The following is a 14,849-nucleotide window of genomic DNA, read 5'->3' as shown; positions in this document are numbered from 1 at the left end:
GGCATCTACAGGTGTAGAGGTCTCTTTGCTCACACTAACGTGAAGCTACTGAACACAGAGAATGTATAATAGAAGTACAGTGACTTAAACAGGAGGGATTTTATTTCTCTCCCCACATAGGAGGGCAGGGAAGCTTTGCTCCTTGTGTTCACTCAAGGGTCCAGGTTCTCTCAAAGTCATTTTTCTGGCAGCCCCTAGGTACTGTTGTCACCTGCATGGTCTACACTGGTCACCACCGCATCCCTGTTTAGGCGGATGACAAGGGGAGTAAGAACATGGAAGAGGCAAGCTCAGCACCTTAGGGGCAGCTCTAGAAGTGGCACAGGTCACTGAGCTCGGTGGTGGGAACTTAGTGCATGACTGTTGTTAACTGCAGGAGAGGCTGGGAAATGCAATCTCACTGGGCAGCCATGAGTCCAAGAGGAGGGGTAGAATGAATTTCTGGTGAAGTAGTCATCTCACCATCAAGTCCTTGTTGAGAAACATGAAATATACAGTTGCAGTGTCAAATATCGTGTCTATCCAAAATACAAAATTCGGCTACCGCTGAGGAAGTTTATGATTTATTAATAAACTGGTGGCGCAGCGGTTGAGCACTGGGTTGCGAAGCTGCCCGCAGCCTCTGTGGCGCCAGTTCGATCCCCGGCTGCTCCCCGGCCACGGGAGGAGGGTCCCACATGGCGCGCAGACCTCTCCTGCCGCCCACTGCTCCCCTCAGCAGTGTACTTCGGTCCTTCTGCCTGCTCTGCTCCCCGCTCTGGCTCTGGTGAATTCTCTCACCCTCCCGCGCTTCTGACTGTACCCAGTGCTTGTATAAATAAATAAACAAATCTTTAAAAAAAAAAAAGATTAGAACCTTACGTTCAAGATACTCATATGCACACACACTCTCATAAGCAAATCCTGATTAAATTCTGAGAATAATATTGCAGGAAACTTGTGATGGTAGGTGTGGGGCATAATGCAAGAAACTAACTTTTGGTGTAATACAAAGCATTGGGCTATCTGATTAGTATTTTGGGATTTTATGCCAGCACTCAATTATCTGCATGACCTAGACAAAATAAATGTATACTTTCAAGCTTATAGCAAAGATATTTGAAAGACTATGTCAGGGATCCCTATTTTAAGACAAAAATTGTTTCTTTATAGGAATTCCTTTCTTTTATTTCGTCTGACTGTTATTTCATTTTTACTAACTTATCTATCTTTAGAGAGTCCATGATTTGAATACTTTCTCAACCCACCGAAGTGGGAGATTTGTGGAGGGAATTCATTATTCTTAGGCCTTCATTTTGTTTTGTGTAGTTTTAATCATGACAGTCTTTATCAAATCCATGTTTATTTTAAATATTTATTTCCTTTTGCATATGTTGGGATTGAATATGTTGTTTTAATTAGTGGCATTGCTTTCTTGTTGCTAGATGTATTGCTTTGGCATTTGACCAAAAACAAAACAGAATCACAGCAGTGTAATCTTTGGGAAGGGGACTGAGTCGTACAACAAGGGCGTCTCAGCGGTGATATGCTGGTGCCCATTCAGCAGAGGCTGCGTTTAGTGACCACAGCCACATACTACAGATGGAGTGGCCATTTCGGGTCCTCAGAAGCTTTTGTTGGTCTTGGATCAGCATACAACTGGGTCATAAGTGAAATGAAATAAAACCAGAGGGAAAAAACTTGACTGTTTAAGAAACATATTACTTGAGCAAGTTTCTCTTCTGGATATTTTATATGTATACTGTCAGACTTCTTAGCCCCTGCAAATGAGATTTAATCACATAAATGCACAGAGAGATTAAAATGAATCATGCAGTTATGTAGGGGAACCAGCAAACATGTTTTCATGAGAGCTGACTTTTAAGGGACATAGTTCACACATGGCACTGGCTAATTTTATCATAGCAAATTATCATTACATTTTATTTATTAACATACTATTTTACAGTTGCATGTGTACTTCTCTTTAACAGACTCCATATTTATTGAGTTCTCTCTATGCCCAAGGCACAATGGGATTTTTTTTCTAGTGCATAATAATCTGTCACATTCATTGTGAAAGATGTGAACATTATGTTGTAATCTTTTAAAAAAGGAAATCCTGAATATGCAATGTAGATAGTGTCTTAAAAGCCCGCTCAGTAGACTATTTACCTCTTTTTAAAGCTGGACAGTTGAAATCTGAAAGGGGAGAGGTGTGTCACCAGAGTTCACACCACTCAAGCTATCTATCCAGCAATGAGTTGCTGTGGCTTTGTAGTATAATATAGCCACATAAATGGACAAATGGTGCCTCATCCTAATATTACTCTCTTTAGGGTGTTATACTATTCTCTATAGGGTACAAGGTATGATTTGAAAAAGTTCCCACTAAAACAGTTTCATAATACCCCTGAAGCCAAGGAAGCTTTAACATACCCATCTATAGATAAACTCTAACTAGATTTTTAGGATAATATTTCATACACACATGCCTGTAACTAAACAATCAGGCCATGTGAAATACTCTTAGGAAATTTCTGAAAAGCACATTAATTCTTGGAAGACAGTGGCCATGTACTTCTGTGTGTGATTATCTACAGACCTTTTCTGTTAAAGCCCCAGTTTTTTTTTTTAATATTTTATATAATTCTTACATCATTTTTCATTTTTGCACAATGTATGCATTTTCATTTTGGTTATATTCCCCATACAATTGTACCCCTCACCCCCTTATTTTGACCCTAATCCTTCCTCTCCCCGCTCCTCCCACCTCGTAGTGTGTCTCTGGTTTATAGTTGCTTGTTGATTTTGATTTTTACTTTGTATTAATTAGTCTTTTCCCTGGTCCCTTATTTAGGTTTTCTAAATTCCTGCTATGAGTGAGACCATCCGGTATTTTTCTTTTTATTTCTGACTTATTTCTCTGAGCATGATCCCTTCTAGCTCCATCCATGTTGCTGAAACTGCATGTATTTATCTCTTTGATTGCTGAGTAATATTCCATGGTGTATATGTACCACATCTTCTTGATCCAGTCATCTATTTTTGGGCATTTGGGCATTTGGGCATTTGTTTCCATAGCTTAGCTGTTGTAAATAGTGCTGCTATAAACATAGGGATGCAGGTGCCCTTTGGAATTAATATTTCTGTGTCATTTGAAGCCCCAGTTTTGTTTAGTTCTGGGTTATGTGATAGAATGGTCTGTTGTAAAATGATTTGTAAATGTGGATGTCATGGACTTTACCAGAAATTTAGGAAAGGTGCCTACATTAAGATTTGTGGGCATAGGGGGCTCCCTGGTGACACAAAGCAACATATGAAGCTATCCGCAGCCACTGTAGCACGAGTTTGATCCCTCGCCAGGGAGCTACCCATATGGCGCAGCAGACCTCTCCTGACTCGCCTGCTGCTCCCTTCAGCAGTGTACTCAGTCAATCTGCCTGTTCTGTTGCCCGCTCTGTCTCTGGTGAATCCTCTCACCCCCCATACCTCTGGCCTGTACCCCAGTTCTTGTATGCATAAATAAATACTTTAAAAAAGATTTTGGGGCATACAGTAATTTTTTGCTTTTCCCTTTCTTTGGAAATGTATTTAGGAAAGGAAATAAAGAGACAAATGCCTCAAGAAATCAAGTCATGTAAGATGTTAGACTCTAGCTACCAAGCTACAAAATTGAAAATATCTTACTGGAAAAGTTAATCGATTTAGCACTTCACCCAACATCTCCATAGTTTATGAAATTGCTAATTTTAACATTCTTTTCACATGCAGAAAAAAATGAAGCACATTGGAGAGTCAGTCTAATTGAAAAGCATTTCAGGGTGATATGTTTACCACTTATTCACCAGCATTGGCAATCATAGCATGCATTCATAAACACATAGCTTGCGAGTGTCATTTGGATATGATATGATACATTTAATTATATTTTTGAAATTTAGATCTTTTTACGTTGAGGTTCCATTGGTTTACAGCACTTTATATGATTCAGAGGTACAGGACCACACCTCCTTAGATGCATGTCACTTCACCATACCCACCCCCAATGCATATTTAATCCTCCACCATGGTGTAATGTGGGAAACCTTAAAACCAATAAAGCCTTTGCTTTGTAACACATTTATAATACTACAAATCTAAGCTGTTGACTCACCTATGTGTAAAAAATGATGAGATCTGGTGAATCTCTATGCAGTGGATTAAGTAATTTCATTTTTTTTAAATTGAAGGTGGCATTTCTAAATATAAAACATTCATATCAAAGCATTCATTACTATAACAGTGATTGTTTTTCTGACTTTTGAGAGTTTGGATGGAGAGAGAGAGTTTGAAGACATAGTTGTTTCTTCCTCTCTGGAGATGGTGCTGAATTGTGTATTTCAAGGGTTTATTTTTACTGCATAATGTTTTCTATCTACTGTATATGTATTTGTGTGATTCTGGAATTTTAAATTTTCATGTTTTATATATTATATGTACTTGTAGAAAATATATAAATATTTGTATCATAATGGGATTTTTATATATTTTAATTTTCTTTCTCATATTTATGTACATGAGGGGATTTGACAATCGCTCTTTTCTGAATCACTTCCTGTTTATTGAGTAGATGGACCCTGAGGAGGTCCTAACAAATGGAAAAGGAGGAATATTACCCATGCAGTCAGTGCAGTTTGAAGAAACCCTCTAGTTTTTTTTTATTTTCTTACATCATTGTTCATCTTTGTACATTAATTGGCTTCTTCCCTTATGTGTAGTCCCCCTGGTTCTCCCACCACCACAGTGCCCATGAATCACCACAATCCCTTGTTCTTTTCCCTTCCCTGCTTTGACCCCTCTCCTGCCTCTTCCCCTGCTGTTTGCCTCAGATCTGTGGGTTGCCTGCGAGTTTTATCTTTTTTTGACCCTTTGTTTGATTTCCCTATATTCCTCCTATAAGTGAAACCACTGTATGTTTTTCCTTCTCCGTTTAATTTGTTTCGTTTAGCATAATCCCTTCTGGCTCTATCCATGCAGCCGCAAATGGCATGAGTTTGTCTTTTTTGATGACTGAGTAGTATTCCATTGTGTATATATACCATATCTTCTTGATCCACTCATGTGCTTTTGGGGATTTTTGTTGTTTCCATGTTTTGGCCGTTGTTAATAGTGCTACAGTAAACGTGAGTGCAGGTTTCCATTTGAATTAGTGTTTTTGTGTCATTTGGGTAGATTCCTGGACGTGGAATTGCTGGATCATATGGTAGATCCATTGCTAGTATTTTGAGTGTCCTCCACACAGCTTTCCATAGTGGCTGGACCAGTTGCATTCCTACCAGCAGTGTAAGAGGGGAAACTCTCTAGTTTCAAGACCCATCAGTGTTGTCACACAAATGTTGATTGTACAGCTGTGTACATGACACATTGTGAGTCATGCTCAGTTTCTAGGACTCTAAGGTTGCTCTAAGGTTTCTAGGACTCTTAAGGTTGCTCACCACCCACATCCCCAGAGACTGACATAAAGCGTATACACCCTGCAATATAGAGACATATAGAGAAAATTTTTAAAAAGTCAAATAAAGCCCTACACAATAGCACTGAGTATTGTTTTTGGGTGGTAACTGAGAAACCGTGAAAAATACTTCATATTAGTGAGGGTGAGGCCAGGAGGAGCTTGTCAGAATGTCAAGAAAAGCTTCACAAAGAGAGAGACTTTGAAGAAGGGAGTGGAGTCCTGAGTTTGCAGAGAGAGAAAATGTATCAGGTATAAAGTATGTAGACGTGAAGGTGGCTTATTGATGTTAGAATAAGGAGATTAAACAAAGAAGGCAAAGATTACATTTTCTTCCTAGGAGGGGGGTGCTAACAGAATGATTAGACTTCTCTCTGAGCTGCTTCCAGCAAAGGAACCTGTTGAATAGAAAAAGTAGCCCCAGCGAGGTTGTCAGGAATCAGTATAGCTGGATGAGAAAGATTCCACTGATACTATCCAGCCTCGTAGGATAGAGAGGAGGAGATCTTTGAGATGTGGAGAAAGATGGAAAGGCTTTAGAAAAGACCATAAAGTGGGGCCTCCCAGGTGGCGCAAGGGATTAAGACGCAACCTGTGAAGATGTCCACAGCCTCTGCAGCACGAGTTTGATCCCCTGCCAGGGAGCTACCCATGTGGTGCAGCAGACCTCTCCTGACTCACCCGCTGCTCCCCTCAGCAGTGTATTTCGTCAGTCTGCCTGTTCTGTTCCCCAGTCTGTCTCTGGTGAATTCTCTCACCCTCCACACCTTTGGCCTGTACCCCAGTTCTTGGATGCATAATAAATAAATCTTTTTAAAAAAAGACTGTAGGTACATTCAAGTAGCCTGAACCCCAAACAAGTAAGGGAGCAGCAAAAGCTCCAGAGAAAGAGCTGATGTGCATTCAGATGCTCCTTCTATTTTTCAGCAGAAGATACCCGAACTCACTTAAGTTGTGTTTTGAGGAGTTAATTCAGAAGAACTGCTAAAATGTTTCCCTTGCAATCAATTCTAGGCCACAGGGGATGATAGTGCCCCTCAAGCTGTAATTCACTTAGCCAAGTGAGGAGCTCCTACCCCAGGGCCTTGGCTCTTATCACAGCCAGGAACATGGCCGGGTCCCATCGGCTACTGCCCATTTCTAGGTGCCATGCAGCCAGTTTTTAGGACACAGTTTTCTAAATCATATCAGCATCTCTCTGAGGCATAGCAATCATTTAATCTGCCTGCAGAATTATGTTACTATGAAAAGTGATGTCTTAAAACCCATAAATTTGCAGTGTTAGAATGAGTCATTTTTGATCTCCTTTACAAGCTAAAAAGTACTCAGGCCTGTTGACAAAGCAAAGAAATGGTGTCAAAAATAATTTTAAAACCTTTTGACCTATAAGGTTTAAAAGAATTAGGCACAGATTCTTTGCTTTAAGCCTCTTGGTGACAAGAAATATGGTACTCTGCCAGACGGTTTGATTGACAGTAGCGTTTGTAGTTTCAGCTGCTAATACAGTATGCTTCTTGTATATTCTGAGTGGGTAAATATAGAAGATTATTTGTCACCTGGGTTGATGAATTACAAATAAGTAAGACAATGTGGGTAGGGTTCTAAAGCATAAATGAAAAGTCAAAAACCTTATATTATTTGTAATACCATACTTATGATTTAAGGGTTGTTATTCCTACTAAATCAATAGAAACAATTTGGTCTTACAATAAGCATGTTACTCCTTTTTAATCGTCTTTTTCCATTACATAGCTATTTGTTACAAGAATGCATCAATTAAGTGTACCCAAAGAACTGATTGGACCCAAGGACTTATTATAGATAGCTGGGTATATTTTTAAATATCATGATTCAAGTATCTTAAAATTTTTCCACTCATAGGACCTATGACTAATGACATGTTTCTCCACCCAAAGAAAGCTTGTTGTTTTCAGTACCTAATTAGTGTTCAAACTCGTTGTATGCGCTGACGCTCAGAACAGTGATGTTTCTGGAAAATCTTTCTTGGTCAATAGCCCTCTGATAATATTGACTTCTCTTTTTACAACATTTTGGATTTGCTAAAGTGTTACAAGTGGTATAACATAATTTCCAAATGATATCATGAATGCTTCTGTAATTAATATTTTCACAGAATCGTGCTTTTCAAGATGAAAAGATTATTAAGGTGATAATACTGAGTCTTTGGATTTAGAAAAGAAAATTTGCTTTGGAAAGCACATTATCACCTTTCAAGACAAGAAGCAAAATTGGCATTTTTAGCATGCTACCCTTATCTTTATTTGCTGATAAAGAAAGAATCCAGAGTTTTTCAAAACTTTAAATGAAAGGCTATGGCAAGGTTCACATCATCCAACCTCAAAAGAAAAGAAACTAAATGGATGGGAACAAAGTAGAAGCAAGAGCCTAGACTTTTTATTTGAGAACTTTTCAAACATATTGCTCTTCTAAACAAAACACAACAGATGACGCCTGCGTTTTCATCTACATGATGACTATAGAGTTACACTGAATTTCGTGACACACAAAAGTTAAAATTCTCTAGCTAGAGCTTCGTGCCACAATGCTATCATTGCTCAGTGGATATTCCTCTTTTTGAGTTGTTTTACCCTTTTGATGTCTATAGTTAAAAATCATTTATATTAAATGGGAAGAGACATCCTTGAATTCTTCCTCAATTCTTGCAACTTGTGGTTTAGTTTTAAAGAAGTCTGTAGAGGCAAAGATTCCCTTCTTCTTGAATCTCTATCAGGAGGTATTTGCAACTCAGTAACTACTGCCTGTTTGTGTTTGAGATAGTTGGCTGACATTTTGTAAGTAAATTATAACTGAAAACCTGTATATTGATACAGGACTTAAAAAGTCAATGGTATTTAAATTTGGGCTTGTATCAGTAGTATGTATTGGGTAAAATAAAACAATTCAGACTCCTTTGTGTGATTTTATCTTTTATTTATAAACTGCTTTTATGTGCTACACAAGTTTGTTTGTATTCTTGTCACACAGCATAGCACCAGAATCCAGACAGAAGTAGTTAATTGCTCCACTTCTTGAATATCAGTTTGTTCTCTCACCTGTTCAGAGAATTGGTAGATTAGTTTCCAAGTTTAAGTGGGATGGCTGACCCTAATGTGCTATCCTTCTTGTTAAAACTTGAAACCAGAGGCTGTGTGTTGTTTTCTGGGATTTCAAGCAAATGAGACAAACCAGTAGAGCTAGTAAAACTCAGGTGATTTTTTAAATTTTGTTTTCCAGAAACAATCAGCCATTGGATGTTAGAGTTTTAAATATCATCCAGTGCTGTCTCCTCAATTTGTGGAAGAAGAAATGCAAGTGTGAGGTAAGGAAGTATTGCAACAAAGGTCACTAGTGAGTCGCTAATGGCACCCAGGAGCAGTTCTGCTTCTAATACAGAGTTTGGTTTTTCAAGGACCTGGGTGATTTCACCTAGAATTTCCTGGAATCGTATAGTCAAGATTTCCTGATATTTTTCACAGAAATACTGTACCCTGTGTTGCTTACAGATGTTACTTTTTGGATTTTTTTTTTAAAGTAGAAAATAAACTTTTAATTAAAATAATCAAATTGTAGCCCTTTAACAGACAGAGCAGTTGACACCGAAGAAGCCACCCAGTCTTTGCTCTTGGCACCTTTACGGTATAGAAAGTGGAGGGAGTCAGGGGTGTTTCTGCTTTAAACTTTGAAGATTTTATAGTAAATAAAATATTTCTTCTCTTATTTTTGCCCGTGGGGCATGCCATTAAGAAGATAAGAACTGATGAAGTCTCACATCTAAATAGAGCTCATTGTCTTAATAATTTGAAGGTGTTTAAGCACTGTTTAATGATTTCCAACCATTTCACATCTCTCTTAGAAACAGCCTCAATAGCTTACACCACTCTGGGGGCAAAAGCCTACAGAATGGACTTTTCCAACTTAGATAAAGATTTCACCATCCAGAAATCCAGGCTCTGGAGCACAAAGCCAATTAGCTGTGTGAGGCACAGACCAGATTGAGCACCAAGTGAGGCAAGAGTGTCTGCTAGTACATGCTGCTATTAGTGCTTCTTGAAAATGTGGGTAGAAAGTCTCATTATTTTATGCTTGGGTGTTTTTTTTTTTTTTTGCTTAGATGCATTATTTATTAAAATATTATGAAATACAAAATACTGTTATACAACTACAGTTGTTATGTATTATCTTAAAATATGCTCTGGTAGGGTTAAAGTCTTCACTTGGGGTCAGAGGTCAGTCTGTGAGCCGCCTGTGTGTCTTGATTCCTAAGCTAATAGGTCTCTTTCCTAAGTTCCAGGTTTCGGTACATTTTATTTATTTAAAGATTTATTTTTGCATAGAAGAACTGGGGTGTAGACCAGAGGTGTGGGGTGATGAGAGGATTCACCAGAGACAGAGTGGGGAGCAGAACAGGGGGTTGACTGAAATATACTGCTGAGGGGAGCAGCAGGCAACGCAAGAGAGGTCTGCTGGGCAATGTGGTCCAGCTCTCTTTTTGCGTTGATACCTGAGACTTAACCCCTATGCCACCAGGGAGGCCCTTAAGTACATTTTATGACACATACAGAAATAAGGCATTTCCAGAGAGCTTGAGAATGAGAAGACACTATGTGGAATGTTAATATGGGCATGAATAGGAATCTGATATCTTTCCAGGGGGTTGATGCTAAATTCACGGGTGTACATTAGCATTGACAGTAACCCTGGCATTATGAATGTTGTTCTAATGGGTGAGACCTAGACTTTCGGTAGTTTTGGGATGCAGCATCCACAGATTCTGAATTATAATGCCATGCACTTAAAACATACATAGCGCTACACACCCATATTCTCTCTCTAAAAATGTGTTAAAATTGCTTCTATGTGTGAGGATAACTGTCGTACATTTCCAGCCAGCTTTTGAAAGTACAGTTGTATGAAGTGGCCCATGTGTGACGTTTTGATTTTTGGCTTGAGAATTATTTTAGGGGAACAGAGCAATTCAACCACTGAATTACTAGACATATTCAGTACTCTTCTTGCAAAATCTAAATAGTCAGAAATAGATTCATTGTCTTACATAGTAGGGGACTAGTAAACAGTGCTAAAATTAGTGAATGAATCAAAAGCAGAGCACAGTTAGAAGCCTATTTAAATTCATTTTAAACAAGTGTATACTTCCTGCTTTTCATTAGTAGCATTTAATGGAATAATTCATGTCAACTAATTGAAGTCTATGTTGTGCGATAAATATTTACACCAGTACAAGAAAACCTAGTTGATTATTGACTAGAAAGTCAAGTTGGCACTGGTTGATTTCAGTGTATCTTTGTCCCGGGTGATGTGCTGTGCACATGACGTTGTTCTAGGTAAAGAAAGTTAAGGGGCTTGTGTTTTTCAAACCTCTGCAATATAAGGCACTGTGAAGGTGCCTTTCAGAAGGCACTACATTTAAACCTCAGAGAATAGTCCTATGATACAGACAATTTTATGATGAAGTACATTTTAGGGTTGAGGAAGTGAAAGCAAAAATAAGTAACTTTTACAAGACTGTATTCAGAGCCAGACTTCTTATTCCAACGTCCCTTCTCTTTCTACTCGATGCCATGGCTAGTTGTTGCTACTCGCTCCCCAGTAAACACCATGAAGGAATCATCACAGACTTTAGAGTGGGCTCATCCTTTTATAAACTGCTGGATAGTAAGGTCCTTTCAGCGACACTTTGATTAATGAACACTCTGGGAACAAAATGCTTTCATAACAATAACATGTTTTTAAAAACCCTCCTTGAATATTTTGAAGTGTGACAGCAGAAATTGCAGCTGTGTAGGACAAAAATACCTCACTGCTCAATGTCTATGTGCCTTTGCCCAGCTGAAGAGAAACAGAGCCAACTATGAATAGAGCTGAGTGCCTTTGGGAGTTATTTTCCTCTTTGAATCTACCCCGTGTTGAGTGGCTACTTTGTACTAGTGAGTGTGTCAGGTACTTTGCATTCATTAAAAAAAGTGGTCTAGCTTTATTATCTCCTGTTTTCACCTTGTCCATCCTTACTTTTTGTCCCTCCCGGCTCTGCACCAGGCTGCTTTTCTTTCCACGACTGTGTCAGGGGAGCATCTGCTACCAGGTAATTGTATGTATAGACTGCGTGACAATCGTTCTTCATTTTGAAGATACTTTTTGGTGTGACTGCAGCCAGCACATGCATTTTTCAGCCCCCCCAGAATTACTGGTGAACATGTAAAAAGGCATATTTCTGGGCACCCCCTTTATATTTTGAGCTTTTACATTTGTGCTGAGCATCCTTGTCTCCTTGTCTCTTCTTGGGAAACAGTATCTGGAGAACATAATGGGGATATTCTGTGGAACAGAAGCAAGTCATGGTTCATGCTTTGCGTAGGCTTTCCATGGACACATGTGCATTCTTCTGCTTCCCTTGTCTATTCTTTTGTTAGTTTGTTTTCTGGAAACAGTGGATTAAGAAGCCTTTTCTTTTAAAAGAGCTCACAGTCTACTGGGGAGACCTGTGCATTATTCAAGTTAACAGCATCACCCTTAGCCCAGGCAAGAGAGGCTCCTGGCCTCTTTTCGAAAGTCTCACTCTGGTCTCTCAATTGAGCAACTGAAGAAGTCACAGGAGATTTTCTGGAGTAGGGTTTCAACTTCAAGGGGGTTGAGGAGTGAGTAGGAGATCAGGTCTGGAGACTGTACCTCTAAGACTTCAGTTAGTCTAAAAAGCTAAACTGAAAATATGAGGAGAAAGATTGTACTGTGCTCTGAAGGAGTCTAAGAATCAAATGAGTTCTAGCTACCTGTCTTTCTGTCCAGCCAGCCAGCCAGCCAGCCAGCTAGCCACTCACCACCTGTCCATCTGTCTATATCCAGTCTATCTTTAAATGGAGAGAGACTTGGACTTGCTTGCATTGGCCCATGACAGTAAGATCTCAGGGAGATGAGGGGCAGGTACAATTCTAGAGCCTGCAGAGGGCTACTTTCCCGGTGGCCTCAGAGGCAGTGAGGTGAAGATGGGCCAAGTAAATGCGTTGGTAGCTGGTGTGTCAGGCACTGCTCAGGGGAGACATTATGAACGTAGTCAGTGGCAGGTATCACTCTGGGGTGATTTGCTCAGAGGCCCTCTCTCCTCTGCACATCACTGACTTGAGTTTGCTGCTCTGCTGGGAGGCACCACGGAAGTCAGCAGGCGCAGGAAATGGAATGCTCTGGAGGCAAGAACGTAGATGAAACTGAGTTGAGTATCTCGGGGAAGTCTTTGAAGTCAGTATAGGGCTGAAATTGGAATTAAAAATTATTCAATTTAAAAAAGTCTAGAAATTTCAAATGGGGAATAAAATGTACAGGTTTCCTAGGCTAAAATTCTGAGGAAGACTGAAAAAAAAGAGAAAGGTCTCATTAATCTCCTTTGTACTTTATGTCATTGAATTTTTATTATTAATCTATTTAGTAAGACTTAATAATCTGGCTAAGATAATTAACAATCTGTAATTGCTTATTAATAAATCAGTTTAATAAATTATTAACCTCTTTAATGAAATTAAATACTTAATTCCACAAATCAATTATTAATTTATTGCTACTGAATGTCGCTGATAATATTAGTGTTTCCCTGAGATCTTCTTAAAGCATCCTTTTTATGTTTTAGTATTTCTACTGGAAATAGTGAGCGATATAGCATAGAAGACCTGATTTAATTTCTTCTAGTTGTATAATGTTGAACAAGCCACTTTCGGGACTCAGTGTCCTGTTTTACAAGAGGGGAATAATGCCTGTCTCTAGTGTGAGTGATGATCAGATGAAGGTACATGTACATTTTTGGTAAGTCACCAAGGGCCAGGCAAAACGTAATTGTTGTGGTTGTTTCATTAGTACTTGAGGATGTTGGAAATAGCGAAGTTTTGGTGTCTGTCTAGAATATCTCACAGCATTTGCTTGTCTTGTCCATTAGTCTGTTGCCTAATGTGTTTACATATTAAACAAAACTTAAAGCTTAAAAATACAGTTCAGTGAACTGTTCATTTATTGTATTTATAAACATAAAATTGTGGCTATTTGTGCAATGAAAATACTTTGTCTCTGGTTAAAAATCATTTTGAAGTTCATAGTTGAAATATTTAGTTGGCTATTTTTTAGTACATTCTTAAGAAAGATTTTATTTATTTATGCATACAAGAACTGGGGTACAGGCCAGAGGTGTGTGTGGGGGAAAGGATTCACCAGAGACAGAGCGGGGAACAGAACAGGCAGATTGACTGAAATACACTGCTGAGGGGAGCAGCGGGTGAGTCAGGATTGAACTCCGTGCTGCGGTGGCTGTGGATAGCTTCATAGGTTGCGTCTCAACCCCTTGAGCCACCAGGGAGGCCCTTAGTATATTTTTAGAGACAAGTTGAAATAGTTAAAAATAATGCAGTGTTACATATAGGCTATTTATATGCTAGGTATACTTTCTCTTCTTTCATCAGTGATTCATAATAATGATTGCTAGTTAGTGAATTCATAAATTATCCAGAATTTTTCAGTTTTGTAAAAGGAGACTGTGAAGTTTCTTCCTACATTTCTGAGATGTCATTTTGAAGCAAGAAAAGGGTCCTCTTTTCTCATTTCTCCTAAAGGGGATGTTTTGGAAGCAGGCACCAAAAAACAAGGAAAATTAGCAAGGCCTGCTGAGTTCTCCCTTGTTTGGTAGGGGAGCAGATGGAGCTAGAAGGCGGCAAAGAGAGATGCTCGCTGTGACTGTGTGTTAAACTTGTCACTTGACACATGCCAGCTAATGCGTGAGCCCCCGAAGTGTCATCCACGTCCCCATTTCATAGATGAGGACACTGAAGAATGAAGAGATGAGGGAGCTTAGCTCACTACTTATGGAAGGAAAAGCGGTGAACTTTGACACCAGGTGGAACTGCAGAAGCTGGGAAGTGACCATAAACAAGTTTATGTAGTTACTGTATGTGGAGATGATAACTAGTAAGTGAACCATATCTTTTATGTATTTATTTTTAAAATTCAAATTCAGTGTTTTAATGTCTATTAAATGATAGAGATTAGCTTCACATCTCAATTTATCTTTAATATCTTTGTGATCTTGGGTAGGTTGCTTAACCATTCTCTGTACTTGAATGCCATCGCCTTTACAAAAGGGAGGTATCACACCCTTTCAAAGAGCTCTTTTGAGCAGGGGAAGAAGCCCTGTGGGTTGAAGCATGTTCAGAGGTGCCCGAAAGACAGTAGAAAGTTAAAGGCATTTTCAAGGTTTTGCTCTGTGTTGGTTCTTTTGTTTTTTTTTTTTTTTTTTGGTATACTTGTATTTAGGGTTTTAAAATCTGGTTCTGTAGTCAGTTTTAAACTTTCATGCACTGTTACTAAG

General features: G+C 39.0%; 1 long non-coding RNA gene across 5 annotated transcripts in view; it reads left to right on the top strand.

Moving 5' to 3' along the window:
- Nucleotides 1-14,849, top strand: part of LOC119243621 (uncharacterized) — a 353,580-nt gene that overhangs the window by 93,009 nt on the left and 245,722 nt on the right. For all 5 annotated transcript variants that reach the window (XR_008551547.1, XR_008551544.1, XR_008551546.1 and 2 more), the window contains exon 2: nucleotides 8,729-8,813. This is a non-coding gene — a long non-coding RNA (uncharacterized LOC119243621). The remainder of the gene's footprint in view (nucleotides 1-8,728; nucleotides 8,814-14,849) is intronic.

This window comes from Talpa occidentalis, unplaced genomic scaffold (genome assembly GCF_014898055.3).
Source record: "Talpa occidentalis isolate TD23 unplaced genomic scaffold, MPIMG_talOcc4v2.1 talOcc4.13, whole genome shotgun sequence".
NCBI lineage: Eukaryota > Metazoa > Chordata > Mammalia > Eulipotyphla > Talpidae > Talpa > Talpa occidentalis.
The sequence above is the reverse complement of the archived record's forward strand: the minus strand, read 5'-3'. Positions and strand labels throughout refer to the sequence as shown.